Source organism: Gymnogyps californianus, unplaced genomic scaffold, assembly GCF_018139145.2.
Source record: "Gymnogyps californianus isolate 813 unplaced genomic scaffold, ASM1813914v2 HiC_scaffold_112, whole genome shotgun sequence".
Taxonomy (NCBI): Eukaryota; Metazoa; Chordata; class Aves; order Accipitriformes; family Cathartidae; genus Gymnogyps; species Gymnogyps californianus.
In genome coordinates this window covers 85,040-103,686 of record NW_026113993.1, presented here as the reverse complement: position 1 = coordinate 103,686, position 18,647 = coordinate 85,040, and the positions used below count along the sequence as shown (strand labels likewise).

At 46.3% G+C, this 18,647-nt stretch overlaps 1 long non-coding RNA gene across 2 annotated transcripts; it reads left to right on the top strand.

The window, feature by feature from the left end:
- Positions 1-2,816: 2,816 nt before the first annotated feature.
- Positions 2,817-6,075, top strand: LOC127027964 (uncharacterized). 2 transcript variants are annotated; one of them, XR_007767894.1, is made up of 9 exons: positions 2,817-2,988; positions 3,061-3,139; positions 3,709-3,830; positions 4,597-4,661; positions 4,886-4,949; positions 5,609-5,663; positions 5,747-5,787; positions 5,874-5,927; positions 6,027-6,075. It is a non-coding gene; the product is annotated as an uncharacterized LOC127027964 (long non-coding RNA). The 2 variants fall into 2 exon arrangements; XR_007767895.1 differs by lacking the exon at positions 3,709-3,830.
- The last annotated feature ends 12,572 nt before the right edge of the window (positions 6,076-18,647 follow it).

Genomic DNA, 18,647 nt, shown 5'->3' with positions numbered 1-18,647 from the left:
CTTTCCCTGTGGGAGCCATTGCGGACGTTTTCGATTTCAGAGTGAGCTCTCCGAGCCGGAGAGATGGTGACCATGCCGTGAGGTGGCTAGAGAAGCCCGGAGCCCCACGGTTGCTGGGCCTGGGAAAGCGCTTCCAAGGAAGGGTGCTGGCTAGCAACAGCTTTCAGGGCTGGCACTTTCCCTGTGGGAGCCATTGCTGGACGTTTTGATTTCAGAGAGCTCTCCGAGCCGGAGAGATGGTGACCATGCCGTGAGGTGGCTAGAGAAGCCCGGAGCCCCACGGTTGCTGGGCCTGGGAAAGCGCTTCCAGGAACGGTGCTGGCTAGCAACAGCTTTCAGGGCTGGCACTTTCCCTGTGGGAGCCATTGCCGGACGTTTTGATTTCAGAGTGAGCTCTCCGAGCCGGAGAGATGGTGACCATGCCGTGAGGTGGCTAGAGAAGCCCGGAGCCCCACGGTTGCTGGGCCTGGGAAAGCGCTTCCAAGGAAGGGTGCTGGCTAGCAACAGCTTTCAGGGCTGGCACTTTCCCTGTGGGAGCCATTGCGGACGTTTTCGATTTCAGAGCTGAGCTCTCCGAGCCGGAGAGATGGTGACCATGCCGTGAGGTGGCTAGAGAAGCCCGGAGCCCCACGGTTGCTGGGCCTGGGAAAGCGCTTCCAAGGAAGGGTGCTGGCTAGCAACAGCTTTCAGGGCTGGCACTTTCCCTGTGGGAGCCATTGCCGGACGTTTTCATTTCAGAGCTGAGCTCTCCGAGCCGGAGAGATGGTGACCATGCCGTGAGGTGGCTAGAGAAGCCCGGAGCCCCACGGTTGCTGGGCCTGGGAAAGCGCTTCCAAGGAAGGGTGCTGGCTAGCAACAGCTTTCAGGGCTGGCACTTTCCCTGTGGGAGCCATTGCTGGACATTTTCAATTTAGGATTCCCGTGTTCAGTCCCCGGCCACCTGAGACTATGTGGACTCTGCTGGACGATCATCCGAGTTTCTCGTTGTTGTGTCTAAGCCTGCTTTTGTCCATTGGCCCCCTGAACAACCCTCTCCTTACAGTCACGATGCGTCCCGAGAGCTTCCTCAATCTCCACAGCACCTTTTAGCAGTTTATCTCCCTTTCCATCTCTCTTGTTCCATCAGAGCCTCCCTTCTTTCTTGGCTACACAGCACTCCTTTGTCTTTCTCTCTGCCATCGAGGGTGTCTCTGTTCGTTTCCTTTCCTATTCAGTCATCTGTAGTTTGCCTAGACGCCCTCCTGAGACTCCAAGGCCCTCGCTGTGTCTCCAAGTCTTCTTTTCTTACCCTGCCCCCTCCTAATTCCTCTACTCTCTATAACAATGTCATCTGAGTCCTTTCTTGTACTCCACAGCACTTTCGTAGCACTTTAGCTCCCTTTCAATTTTATTTTTTTGTGCTCTTCAGAGCGCTCTTATCTTACTCCTTGCCATTTAGGATGCCTTCATTGAGCCCCCGGCCCCCTGACAACATCTGTACTTTGTTGAAATCCCCTTCAGAGCTCCTCATTGTTACCTCTGAGGCTTCTTTGGTCTCTCAGGCCCCCTCAGAACGCTTCCGCTCCCTTTGCCGAGCTCTTGCGAGACACCTCCTATGCCCTAGAGCCCCGTTTTAGCTCAGGAGGGCACTTTGCACCCCTCTCTTCCCCTCAGAACCCTTCCTGAGTCTGCATCTGTTACCCCGGTTGGTCTTTCTGTCCTCTCATCTCTTTGGTGCGCCTCCATTCGGTCCCCGGTCCCCTGAGGACACCTGTATTTTGTTCAATTCCCTTTTGAGCTCACTGCATCCCTGAGACTTCTTTGGTCTCTCTGGCCCCTTTGGGATCTCTCTAATCCCTGCGACAATGCCTCTTGTTGTGTCAGAACCTTTTCCAAAGCCGTCTTTGTGCTCCAGAGGAGTCTTTTTGTTTTCCGTCTTATAGTATGTTTCTATTTGGTAGCTGGTACCCCAAAGATGTCTCTCATCAGCTCAGATCTCCTCTTGAGTTTTTCAGAGAAGGCGATAGCCTTCATCTGTTTCTATGGACACATCTCCCGTGGTGGTTTTTGTTCTGTTTTGCAATTTATTTTTGGTCTAGCTACTCAGGTGTTAATTAGGCTGCTGCTGCTTCCTACAGTGTCTGATACATTTCTTGTTTTTCCATGTTTTTTTGGTGTTTTCTGTCCTTGGGGACTCATCTAGTTCGGTTAAGGGAGTCGGTCAGAGAGACCGCCAAGGTGACTCTGAATCGTCGGCGATTTACAGTAAAAAATTTACTTTGCAACCGGAGATATTGTTGAGAAGGGATTCTTACGTGATCTAATTCTGTTTTGTCATTCGGTCCTATCCAGAAGGCAGTTCTGGTAGAATTTAGGTAGTATGCGGGGTCTTGCTAGAAACGAAGTGTAATCCCATAGCATTTTTGTTTTTTTTTAATAGGAAACTAAAGCACATCATTTTTGATAACAATATTGTTGTTACATTTAACGAACTACTTTCTTACATAGCTTAGTAGGACATCTATCTATGCTCCAGAAAAATTAAGTCTAATTCCTACCCGGTCATTGCTGATGCAGTGTAGATGCAGTTGCAGTAAAAGAGCAGGCATCGTCATTTCCAGTAAGGGTCGCTTTCTCTGCTCAGCACTTTGCACACTAAACTGAAGGCAGATGAGAAAACTCCCTGCTGCTCCTCTGGCTGCCTTCATGTCTTCTGGTGGTTGGCCCCGCCCCTTTCCCAGGGGACTGTGGGAAGGGTGGTGGGCGGGGCCCGGGGTATATGAGCCACAGCCGCTCATCAGGGGCTCATTCTGTTCCTGGGGTGGTGTCGGTGCTCTGCTGTTCCTTCAGTCCTTTGCAGCTTTTGAGCTCTCTAAACTATTTGGGCAGATGCGTTTTGACATTTAGAGGAGCGGAGGTGTCTGTTTGCGGTAGGAACTTCGGGACCGGTCAAGGTTCAGCAGCATGTATAATGGAAAATACGCTTGTCTGAAGCTCTTTTTTTTCCAGGTCAGTAATTTTGTACTGAGTGTTCAGGGGGTGGCAAGGTGGTTTAATAGGATGCATTTTTCTTTATTCTAGGTGCATTGCATCTTCCTGGAATTCCTGGCTTTATTGAAGATGGAACCTTGTTTTCTTCACCAGCGTTGCTGTATGCTGTGTAAGTTGCTGCTATCATCTCTCTTAACAGGGCTGATGGTGAGATTATCTGGCAGGGGTTAGGGTGAGCATCTTGTCTGCATCTGTATATGGAGTTTTAGCAGTTCTCAAGAAAGGGGCAGGGACATACGGCATAGTGTCTTTCAGGGTATGGGATGGCTCATCGCCTTTCCCATCGCCCACAGAGAACTGTGTTGTCCGTAGAACCTTTGCAGCTTGTGGCAGGCCCCTTGTAGATTCTAAGCATCAGGAGTTTACTTATGTTGTGGGCCTGCAGCAGAGCCCAGAGTCAGTGGGAAGGTGTAAGATAGGAGGTGGCCGCAGAATGCAGGGTGCGGCTCACAAGAACAGCTCCTGAGGAGTGACCAATGCGGGGGTTCAGGGGTGCAAATACAGGGCAGGAGCTGTCAGGAAGCAGTGGGGTTCCTTCCCAGACAGTTCAGGAGAGGAGAAGGGGTTTGTAAAGTTTTGAGACTGGGGGATGGCTGGGAAAGGGAGGAGGGTTCGTCAGCCTTTCTCAGATGGTTTTGCAGTTGGATTTGGATGTTGATGAGGTCTGTTCTGTTTTAGTTTCCCCACAGCTGACGGGAGGTACGACAAGGTCACAGGAGATGCGGCGTAAACCATCCGGGCCTCTGCATCTCAATATGCAGGGCTGAATGTCAGATGAGTCTCATCTCCTAAAGCATTAGGTATATAAAAATATACCCCCCAGAACTCTGAGGTCTCTGCTTCTCTGTGCCTTTTACTTACTTCATTCCCTGACTTAATTTGTGCGTCCATCCGGATGTCACAGTCTTGTTACTTAGAGTCCCTGACTAGGCACTTCTTTCCAGTGCAGGTTTGTGTCATTGTCTTCCCTGGAATTTTTTGGAGAAGAGGATGTGTATTGTTTGTGCTCCTAACAGTCTGCAGCCAGGGGTCATCTTTTATCGCAGTCCCGGGCACGCAAGCTTTTTCTGTTATTCCAGTTTTGCCTTTTTCCTGAAGTGTCCACTGAGGTTTCCTCTAGCGTCAGTCATGGCAGTTATGTTCTCTTGTTCTTGTTTACCTATTGTTTTTGGCACCAGTTTCTGTAGTTGTAAGGTGTCCATTTTAGATCTTTGAGTCACCATGTCACGCCATTGTGGTTTTTCCATTGGCCAACTGCCACTGTAATTCCCTTAGGGGCTTTGTAGGTAAGGAGGTAGGTTGTGTTGCTTGTTTTCTGTGTGCCATACCATATGTTATTCAGGTCTTGATGTTCCCATGGTTGTTTTTGTGTTAGGCCAGCACATCGGTAGCTATACCGAGGGTCTTGTGTGCCTCCACTCGTCAGCATAATGCGAACTACTTTTGTGTTTTTAATGGCGGGCTGTTGTTGGAATCTAGATGGTATTCCTAAATGGAAACAAGACCGCTGGAATTGTTAAGCTATTGATCAGCATCCGGGTGACATGTTCGATATTGTTTTTGCAGATGCAGCGGGACGAGCTGTGTGCCAAAGGGCAACAGAGGAGAGGCGAGCGGAGCGCTGTAAGAAGGTGAGTCGGTGAGTGGTGTTGGAGGGAAGATGCGACTAGTGGCTTATGACTAGCTTCTAGGGTTTGGGTTACTTTTTTTATTTTGAAGGTGCAAAGCGGGATATCGGCACCAGAGCTGATTCGGGCAAGGTGAGCCATGTCTGGTGGGCTGAAGGAGCAGTTATTTTTCAGGTGTTGTAGCGTTGGTGAAGTTAGAAGCATCCCTTGTCGTTTGTGTTTTACAGGTGATACCCGAGCCTCGACGTGGCAACCTGTAAACAGCAGAGGCGGTGCGGGCGAGCGGCCAAGGTAAAGGAGCGGGAGATGGGAATCAGTGCGGACAGGCCGTGGTTTTGGGCAGTATCTCAGTGTCGTGGTTTAACCCCAGTCAGCAGCCAAGGACCACACAGCCACTCCCTCACTCCCTGTCGTCCCCCCCAACTTGCTCCTGGTGGGATGGGAGGGAAAGAAGGCAGAACTCATGGGTTGAGATAAGAACAGCTTAATAACTAAATATAATACTAACAATAATAATAATAATGAAAAGGAATATAACAAAAAAGGAGGGGGGGGAAAAAAAAAAACCCAGTGATGCACAATGCAATTGCTCACCACCTGCTGACCGATGCCAGAGCCGCGATCCGCCTCCCGGCCAGCTCCCCCCTGTTTATATACTGGGTGTGACGTTCCATGCTATGGAATACCCCTTTGGCTAGTTTGGGTCAGCTGCCCCGGCTATGCTCCCTCCCAGCTTCTTGCACACCTGCTTGCTGGCAGAGCATGGGAAACTGAAAAGTCCTTGGCTTAAGATAAGCGCTACTCAGCAACAACTAAAACATCAGGGCGTTATCAACAGTATTCTCACACTAAATCCAAAACACACACTGTACCAGCTACTAAGAGAGTTAACTCTGTCCCAGCCGAAACCAGGACACTCAGCATGTGTCTTTTGCTTTGGTTTTTTTCAGATGCTGCAAGAGGCTCAGAGGGGCGAAGCCGCATGCTGAGGAGCGGTCCGAGAAGGTGAGGCGGTTGTTGGCCGGGTCGGTGTCTAATAGCAAAGATTATATGGCAACTCGGTTAAGCATTTCTCTTTGGTCTCGCAGGCGCCATGCAGGCAGCCTTTGGAATTGGATGAGCATTTGAGGTGAGCTGGGGTGGTAGAGAGGAGGAGCATGGGGCTGATGATTTCTCACAAGCGCAACGGTAGCTTTCTGTCTTTTGGTATCTTAGGTGCCACAAGCGATGACGGCCACAGCGTCCGACACTGGAATTCCTGCGGAGCAGGTGAGCGGAAGGCCACGTTGCTTTTGAGGAGGAGGGTGTTGTGGAAGAGGTCTGTGTCGACTGGCACCATGCTTAGTGCTGGCACTGGTATTTTTGCAGATGATGAAGAGGAACCTGGCAACTGCAGGAATATCCTGGTTCACTGGTGTGTTTTGCTGAGGATGGATTCAGACCCCTGGCCTCTGACAGCTAAGTTGAGGGACTGGGGACCACTGCCCTACAGTGTGTAATTTTGACTTCAGTTGGAAAGAAATTTTCCAAAGCGGAAATCTTTCTCGTTCAAAGAAGTTGCATTTTATTGAGCTTCCCATCAGAGTGGCTCTTCAGAGGTGATGTACTTGGCAGTAGAAGTCACCAGCAGCAAGACTTTTCACTCTCTTAAAAAAAAAAAAAAAAAAAGAAGAAAATATTTACTTCCTTCCAAAGACCCAAGCACAACATGTCTTCCAAAAGTCGATGGCATCGCTGGTCTTTGGGTTCTCAGTTGTAACGGTTGAGATATCATAAAAACATGTTCCTCTGTGTTCAGTACAGCCAAGAGCATTAGCAAATCTACCAGTCCTTTTTCATAGCCTTATGTATTGCAGCACTGGAGATTGGATTTTTTTTTTCTTTTTCAGAAGATCCCCTATATGGTTTTACTTGTATCTCACTGGTTTTTCTGTCATAAATGAAACTTTAAAAAAAGTTAAATTGTCTAACTTGCAAATTGACTTGCATTGTTTAAACTGTAACTGCCAAACAGCTGTAGCATGTAATTTAGGTGTACTTAAGCAGTTGGGTATTTTGTCTAAATCTTGAAAAAGACAGGCAACTGAATGTTATGGGTTTTTTTTCCCTGATTTTTGACGGAGTGCTCTGAAGTCCTTTATTTCTGTCTGGCTTTCAATGGTGCATTTCCCTGGCAGTTCAGTAGCATCTCTCGTGGGCACTGCAGCTGGCCAGATGTCCATCCTAATATGTAACACAAAAAAAACCCCTGTCAACTTATAGCTGTGTATTTTGGAGACAGGTAATTTAATGGTATCAATTCACAGCTATGCAAGTTAAACTAATGCAAAAGGAAAACCAAATACTTTCTAGTAGGTATTGTTATTGGATGTATATAAACATGCACACCTTTTTATAGAAGTGAATTACTGAGATTTATTCTTTATTTTTTATTTACTCTTTAAAGTTTTATGCTTCACTTCCAATTTTGTTGACCCGGCAAGCCAGACGTGTTATTTTAATAGGCTGAAATACAGTTTGGGATTTTTGTTTTTCAGATGCGGTGGTGTAAGCATCTCGCGATGCTCAACAGATTCCCCCCCAGCCCAGCTTTGCCTGCCGGTGGCTAAGAAGACTCACCGTAAGGGGCCGGCCCTGTGCCTGGAGGCTCCGGGCTCTCTGCAGCGGGTGCCCCGCAGGTGCGGCAGCAAGGGCTGTGTTGGGGGGGAGAGTCCGGGGCCGAGAGGGACCGGGGGCGTTTGTTGCCCTGGGGAGCCCCTCCCAGCGGGGGAACGGAGGGGAAACATCCCAGAGCAGAGCCTGAGCAAGGGACGTGGCACCATCCTCTGGCACGCTCCCCCCAGCCCGTCTGCCCCCGTGGGGCAGTTGCCAGCCTGCAGGAGAGGGGCTGGGGAGCTGCAACTGTTTGGGGGAGCACTCCCCCTTTAGTTTCCTAGCAGAGCCCCCCTTTGGGGGGTGTGTGTGTATACATATGTCAATAACATTCTTAAAGCAACGAGCTGCCGGTTGGGGCTGTTTCCCTCATTTTGTGCCTTTTTTCAGGGTGAATAAAAAGGGAGGAATGGGGGGGTCTGGGAGGTGATGATGACATTTGGGGCACCAGTGTCCCCGGGGGGGCGTTGATGGCAGAGGAGCAGGTGAGCGGTGGATGGGGGGTCACAGCCCAAAACTGCCTGAAGATTCATGGGTGGGGGTTTAAAAAATACTGAAAACTGTAAATATGGGTGTGAGGTGTTTGAAAGAGAGAAAAAGATCTCATTTCTATATATATAGTAAAATAATATGTTTTATATCTAGAAAAGGATTTCAAAATTAAAACCACTATCTACTATATTATATAAAGGATTATAGAATTTAAAAATTTCTAAATACAGATATATATGTAGGGGTTTAAAATACAAAAATAACTCGTGTCTATGTAAATTAAAAAATAAAGGACTTAAAAATGCAAACAAAGATATATTTTATATATGAAGGAATTTAAAATAGAAAGAAGTCTGACTAGGTAGAGCTATCTCCACTACACTATGTAACACTTAGTAAGTCTAAGCAGAGATGTCTAAAAAGATGCTAAACTGTCAAAATACCTAATAGCTCAAAAGATAAATAGTCTAAATAGATATTCTATATGATTAATAGAAATAGGTCAGCGTAAATAGAGAAAATACGTCAGTCTAAAGAGATATTCTATATACTAAGTGGAAATAGAGATATGTGTACGTAGAGATAATATATGTCTAATACATATTCTATATAAGTGGAAATAAAGATATGTGTAAGTAGAGATAATATGTCTATGTCTAAATAGATATTCTATATCATAGGTGGAAATAGATATATGTGCAAATATGTATGTGTCTCAATAGATATTCTAGACCACGTGTTTCGGGTCATCCCAGGTGAGTTATCTGCTATGGATTGTCCCAGGTGGACCCCCTGGTGCAGGTCACCCCAAAGCATGTCCCCCTGTCGTTTCTGCAGTGGCTTCCGCCTCCCTCCAGCCCCCGTGTCCGGGTGGCTCATGACCCACACGAATTTTCCCAACGTGAGTCCCCCCCCCCCCCGAGCTACTCTGCCCCCGGACCCGTCGGTGCTGCCTGCACCCGCCGTCTCTGGATGTTTCTCCGTTCTGCCCCGCTCCCTGTCCATTTTCTCTTATCTTTTCTGTCTTCCATCGTCCCCCTTTTTGTTTGTATATCTGCATAACACTGCCTGTCTCATCGTTTCTCGCTATATCCCCCTGCCCAGCTCGCTGTCCCATTTATTCCCCTCTGTCCTGATCCTTGGCCTTTTCTCTCATCCTGCAGTCCATCACAGCCATGGAGCGCGCGACCGAGCGAGGCTGCGTGTCTAGGAAGTTTCATCTCGTAAGAGCTGAGAGACACCCACGTATTCTCTTAGGTGCAGGACAGCCAAGCGACCGGAGTTACAGAAGAGGAAGGGAGGGAGCAGGAGAAAGAAGTGTCGAACTGACAAATTCTTCTGGCAGCGCCGAGAGCGAGAGCTGCGGTGAGTCCTGGGCCCTTGGGGCCCTGTCGCCCCTCCTCTGTGTCCCGGTCCCTCCCTGTCCCCCTCTCTTTCCCACGCTGCTGTGATTTTCTTTGCTTCCCTGTACCTCTCCTCTTTTCCTCTATTCTTCTGTCCTGCTCCCTCTTCCTCTCTCCCTTTCTCTCTCTTGTTCTACCCACTCCCTCTTCTTTTTCTCCCTGCATTTTGTCCTGTTCTCTCTCCTTCCTTTTGTCATCCTTCATCTCTGTCCTGCAGCCCATCGCTGTTTTTTCCTTTTTCATCTCCTTGTCCTGAGCTGCACCTGTCTTTTTTTTGTTTTTTTTTTTTCCTCTGGCATGTTCCCTGGTATTCTTTCCTCTCTGTGCTTGTACCCATCCCTAATTTTCCTTTTCCATTTCTCTGTCCCGCTTTCAGTCCCTGTTTTTCTCTGCTCCATCTCCCTGTCATTCTCCCTGTTGCTCTTGCGTGCTCTCTATCCCTGTCCTGCTCCCGTACCTCTCTCTTCTCTGTATCCCGTTTCTTCCTCCCTGTCCCTCACTTGCTCTCTGTATCCCTCTCTCCTTCCTCCTCCCTGCCCCCTGCCTCTGGCCTGCCGCTTGTCACTGGTTTTCTTTCTCCGCTCTCCGTCCGGGTTCTGTCCCTCTCATTCTCTCTCTGTCCCTCTGTCCTTCCTCTAACCTGTATTTGCACTCTCTATCCCTCTGCCCCACGTCTCTCAGTCCTGCTCCCTGGCCTTTTTTTCCTCCTGCTGTCCATCTATCCTGCCTCCTCTTCCTGGTTATTCTGCCTTTATCCCTCCGTCCTGCTGCCTGTCTCATTGTTTCTAGTTATATCCCCCTGTCCAGCCAGCTGTCCCTTTTTTTCCTTTCTCTCTTCCCTACTCTGGCCTACTTTTTCTTGCTCCGTCTCTGTCCAGCACCCATCATCATTTTGTTTCCCTCTCCATCTCTTTGTCTTAATCTGCATCTGGTTCTCCACCCACCCCCAGTCCCTCTGTCCTATTCCTTGTCCCGCTTTTGTCTCTCCGAGTCCCGTGCTCTAGCCCCATCTTTCTCGCTCTCTCCTCCTTCTTTTTCTCTGCATCCCTTTGTCCCGTTGCCCATCGGTATTTTTGCCTTCCGTTCCTCTGTCCTGCTCCCTGTCCCTTACTTCTCTGTCGATCCCTCTGTCCTGTTGCCTGTCGTTATTTTTGCTGTCTGCATCCCACTGCCCTGCTTCCCATTCATCTCTTTCGGCTCTATCCTCCTGTCCTTCTCCTCAGCAGTGTTTTTTCTTTCTCCAGCTCTCTGACCTGCTCCCCGCCCGCTCTTTTTCTCTCTGTCACTTCCCTGTACCTCTCTCTCTGCAATCTTGTGTCCCGCTCCTTGTCCCTCTCTGTTTATATCCCAGTGTCCTGGTCCCTGTTCCTCTCTTTGCCTCTCTACCCCCTGTCCCTGTCCTTGTCCCTATCCATGTCCCTTTTTTCTTTCTCCATCTCTCTCTCCTGCTCCCATCCTCCCCTTTCTCTCTCTGTCATTCTTTCCTCTTCCCTGTACCTCTGCTTTTCTGTATCTTGCCACCTACTCCCTCTCTCCCTCTGTCTCTATCACACTCTTGCTCCCCATCTCTCTCTTTCTTTCTGCCCTTCTGATGTGTGTCCCCCAACCCCCCTTTTACGTGTCCCAGTCTTCTCTCTACATCCTTCTGTCATTCTCCTTCTCTTGCTCGTCTTGCTCTTTGTCTCTCTCTCTTCCTCTATCCTGCTACCATCACTGTTTTTTCCTTTCCACCCCTTTGTCCTGCTCCCTGTCCTCGTTGATCTTTCCCTTCGTTCTGCCTCCGGTCTTCCTTTGTTTTCTTCCTGTGTCTCTCTGTATTTTTCTCCCTATTTGGTAACTTTTTCTTGTCTTTCCTTAATGCCTCTGCTTTTATCACTTTCTTCCTAGGTCTCTCTCTGTCACCCTACCCTTACTTTTAAAATTCTTTCTTGTCTTTCCTTAAGCCTTTGCTTTTTAAATTTTCTTGCTATGTCAACTTTTATCCACTCTCTTTCCCCAGTTTTAATTTTTTTTCCTGCTTGCCCTTTACCCAGCGTCCTGGTTTCGGCTGGGATAGAGTTAATTGTCTTCTCAGTAGCGGGTACAGTGCTGTGTTTTGGATTTAGCGTGAGAATGATGTTGATAACACGCTGATGGTTTAGTTGGCGCTAAGTAGCGCTTATCCTAAGTGAAGGATGTTTCAGTTTCCCATGCTCTGCCAGCAAGGAGGTGTGCAAGGAGCTGGGAGGGAGCATGGCCAGGGCAGCTGACCCGAAGCAGCCCAAGGGGTATTCCATGCCATGGAACGTCATGCTCAGTAATAAACTGGGGGAGCTGGCCGGGAGGGGCGGATCACGGCTCTGGCATGGGTCAGCGGGTGGTGAGCAACTGCATTGTGCATCACTTGTCTTCTCTTGCGCTTTATTTCCTCTGTTTTTTGTTATATTCTTTTTCATTACAGTTATTATTATTGTAATATTTTTATTAGTATTATATTTATCTTACTTTAGTGAATAAACTGTCCTTATCTCAGTCCACGAGTTTTACTTTTTCCTTGATTCTCCTCCCCATCCCACTGGGAGCGTGGAGGGCTGAGTGGCTGCGTGGTGCTTATTGCTGGCTGGGATTAAACCACACCATCCCTTTCTTTCCCTAATCCCCTCCCTTTCTAATATTCTTTCTATACCTACTTTTATTCATTTCCTGTTTATTAAAAATTATTTCTTGTCTTTTCTTAGCGCCCTTGCTTTTTAGGTTTTCTTTATATGTTTCCATTTTATTTCACTGTTGCTACCCTTTCATTTTTTTCTTTATTTCCTTTATCACTGTTGCTTTTAAAAGTTTCTGTCTACATTTATCCTGTTTGCGGTCTTTGTTTGTCTACCTTTATTTTTCAATTATTTCTCATCTTTCCTTAGTGACCTCGCTTTTCAGATTTTCTTTCTACATCTGTTTTAGTTTGCTGTCCCTCTTCCATATTTGTTTCCATTTATTTCCGTAATGCTCGTCGCTCTTTAAATTTTCTTTCTAGTCCTACTTTTTTCCCTTCGATGTCTTTATTTCTTCCTTCTATGTTTCTTCTGTGCCATCACTTTCTAGATTTTCTTTCTAAGTTTCCTTTTCAGTTGCCGTCGCGAATTTTCAACCTTTTCTTTATTTCCTTAATCACCGTTGCTTTGAAAATGTTCTGTCTACTTTATCCCATTCGCGGTCTTTATTTATTACCTTTATTTTTAATTGTTCTCTTTCCTTAGTGCCCTCGCTTTTCGGATTTTCTTTCTACATCTCTGTTACAGTTTGCTGTCCCTATTTTGTAATTTTTTCCTTTATTTCCCTAATGCCTATTGCTTTTAAAATATTCTTTTTATGCCTACTTTTATTCCCTTTGCTGTTTTTTTCTAATTCTTTCTTGTCTTTCCTTAGCGCCGTCGCTTTTTAGATTTTCTTTCTACATCTGCTGTAGTTCGCTGTCCCTCTTTCAGAATTTTTTCCTTCATTTCCCTAATACTCATCGCTTCTCAAATGTTCTTTCCATCTACTTCTATTCCCTTTGCTGTTGCTTTAGAATTATTACTGTTTTTTCCTAGTGCCATTGATTTTAAATTCTCTTTGTATGTCTCAATTTTAGTTCACCATCACTGTTTTTTCATTTTTCCCTATTTCCTTAATCATCATTGCTTTTAAGATTTTCTCTCTGCTTTGTTCCCATTCGCTGTCTTTAGTTCACTGTCTTTAGTTTTTGCTTATTTCTTCTCTTTCCTTAGTGCCCTCGGTTTTTTAGATTCTCTTTCTACATCTCCATTCTAGTTCACTGCCCCTAGTTGTTCATTTTTTCCTCTATTTCCCTACACCCTGTTGCTTTTAAAATTTTCTGTCTAACTTTATCCTCTCACTGTCTCTGTGTTTTAGTTTGCTGTCTCTGTTTTGTAGTTTTTTCCTGTTTCTCCTCTACCCAGTTGCTTTTGAAGTTTTCTTTCTAGGTGTACTTTGATCAAGCTCCCTACCCTTAGTTTTTAATCGTTTTCAGTCTCTGTGTACTCTGTTGCTTTTTAAATTTACTTTGTATGTGTCTCTCTCTCTTGGTGACCCTTTCTTTATTGTTTAGGTTTTTCTTGTCTTTCCCAATAGAGGTGGCTTGTTAGTTTTTCTGTGCCTAATTTTATCCCAGCCAATGTGTGTTTGATAATGCTTTCCTGTCCGTCCTGCAGCCTGCGCTTCGCTTTGCCAATTTTCTTCCTATGTCTCCGTTTATTTAGATCGCTGTCTCTCTCGGTTAATTTTTCCCCCTCTTAATCCCTTGGCTTTTAAAAGTGTGTTTCTATAGGTACTGGTAACCTAGTTTGCGGTCCCTGTTTTCAGATCTCTGCTGACTGTCCTGCACGTCTTTGCATTTTCAAGTTTCCTTCCATGTCTACTTTGATCGAGCTCCCTCTCCCTATTCTTTAATTCTTTCCTGTCTGTTAGGTACCCCGTCGCTTTTGAAGTTTTCTTTCTCTCCCATCTTTTATCCAGTTTGCTCTCCCTGGTTTTTTATTTTTTTCCAGTTTCCTTGCCCAATCGCGTTTAAATTTTCTTTGTATGTCTCCATTTCTCTAGTTCCCTGTCCCACTTTTTCCTTTCCTGTGTTTCCTCCAGCCCATCGCTTTTTATTTTCCTTTCCCAATCTCCCTCTACATAGCTCCCTCTAACAAGTTTGTTAATTTCCTGCCTCTCTGTCCTCTTCCCTTTCTATTTCTCACTCTGTCTGTCTTAGGCGCTCTAATTTTTAAGTCTTTCCTGAGGTTTTCGCTTTTTACATTTCTCTTCTATGACTGCCTCTATCTGGCTTCATAGTTCCTGGTTTGGTTTTTTTTTTTAAAAGATTTCTTTCTGCTGTGTTCCCCTTGTGTAGTTTTCTCTCTCTCTCCCTCTATCCAGTTCCCTAGTGTCCTGAAACCTGCCCCCCTCTGTGTGTCTGTCCCTCTCTGCTGTCCATCTTGTCCTGCTCGGTCCCTTCCCTCTCTCCCCCCCGCTCCCTGCCCCCTCTTCTTTATTGCTCCCTCTCTCTGTTCCTGTGGTTCTTGTGCTCCAGCTCCTCCTCCTCCTCCTCCTCACTGCCCTCCATTTCTGTCTCTCTCCCCCCACCCTTGTGCAGCTCCCTGTCCCTCTCTTGCTCCCAGGATCCCGGGCTGGCTCCCTGTCCCAGCCCTCTTCTCTCCCTCCCTCTGTCCTTCCTCCTGCTTTCCTCTCCCCTCTTTTCCCTCTCTCCTCCTGCCTTTGGGCACGGAGCCTTGCAGCCAACTCCCTGCTGGCATTTCTGAGGTGCATGAAGGAACAAACCTTCACTGCCTCCTCTGCCCTCCTGGATGGGTTTCCAGCTGCTGGGCTCAGGCTCAGTGCCTGGGGTGGCTCCAGGGGAGGGGGTGATGTGCTGTGGGGCTGGGTGATGGCCCCCTGTTCCCAAGGGGCTCCAGCTGGGGCTGGGGCACCCAGGTGGGCCTGTGAGGTGAGGATGGGCTGGGCCAAGGTTTGCAAAAGGCTGCAGGTGGGGATGGGCTGGGGCAGCCCCAGGGGCAGCCAGGGAGGCTGAGGATGGGGCTGGCCCTGCTGTGCCAAGGGGCTCGAGCTGGGGAGGGGGCTGCCTGGGCATGCCTGCCTGGGGAGCTGGCTGAGGACTGAAAGAGAGGGGCTTCCACACACAGGCAGCTGCCTCCAGCAAGGAATGCCTGCTCCCTGCAGCCAGCAAGAGGCCCCGACAGAGCAGAGCGCACCACCAGCACGCAGCTCCGGGAGCTGGGGGCGGCCGCCGTCCGTCCGTCATCCGTCGGCTGCACGTGGGAGCCGCCGTGCGTCCGGGAAGCCTCGTGGGAGAGGAGCATCGAGGCACCCGCCGCCTGCTGCTGGTGGGCGAGGGTCGGGCAGCCGGCACTGCGGAGGAGGAAGGGGCAGAGGCAGAGAGAGAAGCCTGCGGGCGGTGAAGGTCTCCTGCGGGTGCCAGGAGCTGCGGTGAGTCGCACCTCCCTTGCAGGCATCCTGCCGTGCTTCTCCACATCTCTGCCTGCCTCCTTGCCTGTCCTGGCCTCCGGCTCCCTTCCGGGCTGGCCGGCTCCCTGAAGCTTTTTGCTCTGCTGCCCACACTGCCCTGGACCTCGTCGCCTTCCACATTTCCTTTCTGTGCCTCTCCCTTTCTGGCTCCCCCCACCCGCTCTTCTTTCACTCTTCCCGCGCTCTCTTCTGCCCTCTTGCTGGGCAAAATGGCATTTCTAGGTCCCCCTCTACCCAGCGCCCCGTGGCTGTTCTCAGTGACTGCCTCTGCTCTGCACCCTGTCGCTCTTCCCATGTCCTTTCCCTGGGGCTCTCTGTCCGGCTCCCTCTCCCGATAGCTCACTTCTTACCCCTATGGCCAGGACCCCGTTGCTTTCTAAATTTCCTCTCTCTGGCTGCAGTTATCCAGTTCCCTGTCTGTGTCTCTTATTTCTTCCTGCCTGTCCTCTGCTTCAGCACTTCTTAAAATTTTTCTTAATTTTCTGCCTCTCTGTTCTTAATCCCTTTGCTTTTTAAATTTTCTCACTGTGACAACTTTTATCCAGTTTGCTGTCTTTATTTTTCAGTATTTTCCTGCCTGTCCCTTACGCAGTCGCTTCTAAAATGCTCTTTCTGTGTCTACTGTTATGAATCTGCCAATCCCTATTTCTAGTTGCTCTTTGTCGGTCACGTACCCCCTTGCTTTTAAGATTTTATGTAGTTCACTGTCCCTATTTTCTAGATATTTTTTCCTTTATTTCCCTAATCGCTGTTGCTTTTGCAGTGTTCTTTCTGTCTACTTTTGTCCTGTTCACTGTGTTTATAGATGTTGTTAATATTTTTCGTCTTCCATTAGTGCCGTCGCTTTTTCCATTTTCTTTCTACGTCTCTGGTTTTGTTTGCCATGGCTACTGCTTAATTTTTTCAGTTTATTTCCGTAATCGTCATTGCTTTTTAGATTTTCTACTTTTATCCTGTTCGCTGTCTTTATTTGCCTGTCTTGTCTTTTACTTCTTTTCTGTCTTTCCTTAGTGCTGGCACTTTTAAAGTTTCTTTCTACATCTCCGTTTTTGTTTGCTGTCCATGGGTTTTTTCCTCCCCTTTATTTCCTTCATCCCCCTCGCTTTTTAAAAGTTGTTTCTTTGCCTGCTTTTTTCCCCTTTGCTGGCTGTTTTTTACTTATTTTTTCTCTTGCTTCTTTCCCATCACTTCTTAGTTTTCTTTCTATGTCTTTGTTTTGTTCACTGTCCCTATGTTTTCACTTTTCCCCCTGATTTTCCTAAAACTCCTCGCTTGTTTCATTCTCTTTCTATGCCTGATTTTATTCCATTTGCTGTTTAGAATTAGTTCTTGTCTTTCCTTAGTGCCCTTGGTTTTTAGATTTTCTATCTACGTCTGTGTTAGTTCGCTCTCCCTATTTTTTTAAACTTTTCCCTTTATTTCCCTAATCCCTGTCACTTTTAACATTTTCCAAGTTTATCCCATTAGCTGTCTTCATTTGGTTGCCTTTAGGTTTTAATTATTTCTTCTCTTTCCTTAGTGCCTCGCTTTCTAAATTTTCTTTCTACGTCTCCGTTTCTGTTCGCTGTCCCTGTATTTTAATTTTTCCCTTTATTTCCCTAATCCCCCTCACTTTTTATATGTTCTTTCTATGCCTGCTTTTATTTCCTTTGCTATTTTTTAAGAATTCTTTCTAGTCTTTCCTTAGTGCTGTCACTTTTTACATTTTCTTTCTACTTTTCTGTTTTATTTTGCGGGCTATTTCAGCCTTTTTTTTTTTTTTTTTTTCCGCGAATGCTCGCTGGTTTTTAAATGTTCTTTCTGTGGCTCCTTTAATTCCCTTCGCTGTTATTTTTTAATTCTTTCTTGTCATTCCTTCGCTCCCTCACTTTTTAAAAATGTTCTTTCTATGTCTCTGTTTTCGTTTGCTGTCCATATATTTTAAATTTTTCCCTTTTTCCCCCTAAAACTCCTTGCTTTTAAAATGTTCTTTCTATGCCTACTTTTATTCCCTTGGCTGGTTTTTAGAAATTATTTCTTGTCTTTCCTTAGAGCCCTTACTTTTTAAGTTTCCTTATCCATCTCTGTTTAGTGTCTGTTGCTACTTAATTATTTTTGTCTTATTTCCTTAATCGCCGTTGCTTTGAAAAAGTTCTGTCTGCTTTTATCCCATTCGCGGTCTTTGTCTACCTCTATTTTTCAATTATTTTTTCTCTTTCCTTAGTGCCCTCGCTTTTTAGATTTTCTTTCTACATCTCCGTTTTAGTTTGCTGCCCTTATTTTGCAATTTTTTCCTTTATGTCCCTAAGACTCTTCGTTTTTTAAAATTTCTTTCTATGCCTACTTTTATTGCCTTTGCTGTTTTTTTCTCAGTCTTTCTTGTCTTTCCGTAGTGTCCTTGGTCTTTCAATTTTCTTTCTACATCTGTTTTACTTTGCAGTCCTCATTGCATTTTTTTTCCCTTTCTTTCCCTAATGCCTATTGCTTTTTCACTGTTCTTTCTATACCTACTTTTTTCCCTTCCACGTCTTTATTTTTAATTAGGCCTTGTCTTTCCTTGGTGCCTTTGCTTTTTGGACTTTCTTTCTGTGTCTCCCGTTTAGTTGGCCATTGCTATTTCATCTTTTTTTCCTTATTTCCTTAATCAGGGTTGTTTTTTTAATTTTCTCTCTCCTTTTATCCCTTTGGCTGTCTTGATATCACGGTCTTTATTTTTTAATAATTTCTCCTTCCTTAGTGCTGTCGCTACTTAGATTTTCTTTCTACATGTGTTGTAGTTCACTGTCCCCCTCTCCTAATTTTTTCCTTCATTTCCCTAATACTTATCGCTTCTCAAATCTTCTTTCCATGCCTACTTTTATGTCCTTTGCTGTTGTTTGGAATTAGTACTGGTTTTTCCTTAGTGCCATCGCTTTTAAGTTCTCTTTCTGCATCTCTGTTTTAGTTCACCGTCACTGTTTTTTTAATTTTTCCCCTGTTTCCTTAATCATCGTTGCTTTTGAGATTTTTCTCTCTGCTTTTATCCCGTTCGCTGCCTTCAGTTCACTGCCTTTAGTCTGTCAATTATTTCTTGTCTTGCCTCAGTCCCCTCGCTTTTCAAGTGTTCTTTCTCCATCTCTTTTGGTTTGCTGTCCCTATATTTTAAATTTTCCCTTTCTTTCCCTAGAACTCCTCGCCTTGTTTAATTTTCTTGCTATGCCTGCTTGTATTCCAGTTGCTGTTTGTAAGAATTCTTTCTTGTCTTTCCTTGGTGCCCTCGCTTTTTAAATTTTCTTTCTACCTCTCCGTTTTTGTTCGCTGTCCCTAATTTTTTTCCCCTTTATTTTCTTAATCCCCCTTGCTTTTTAAAAGTTGTTTCTTTGCCTGTTTTTTCCCCCGTCGCTGCTCTTTAAAATTATTTGTTCTCTTGCTTCTTTGCCGTCACTTTTTAGATTTTCCTTCTACATCTCCGTTTTAGTTC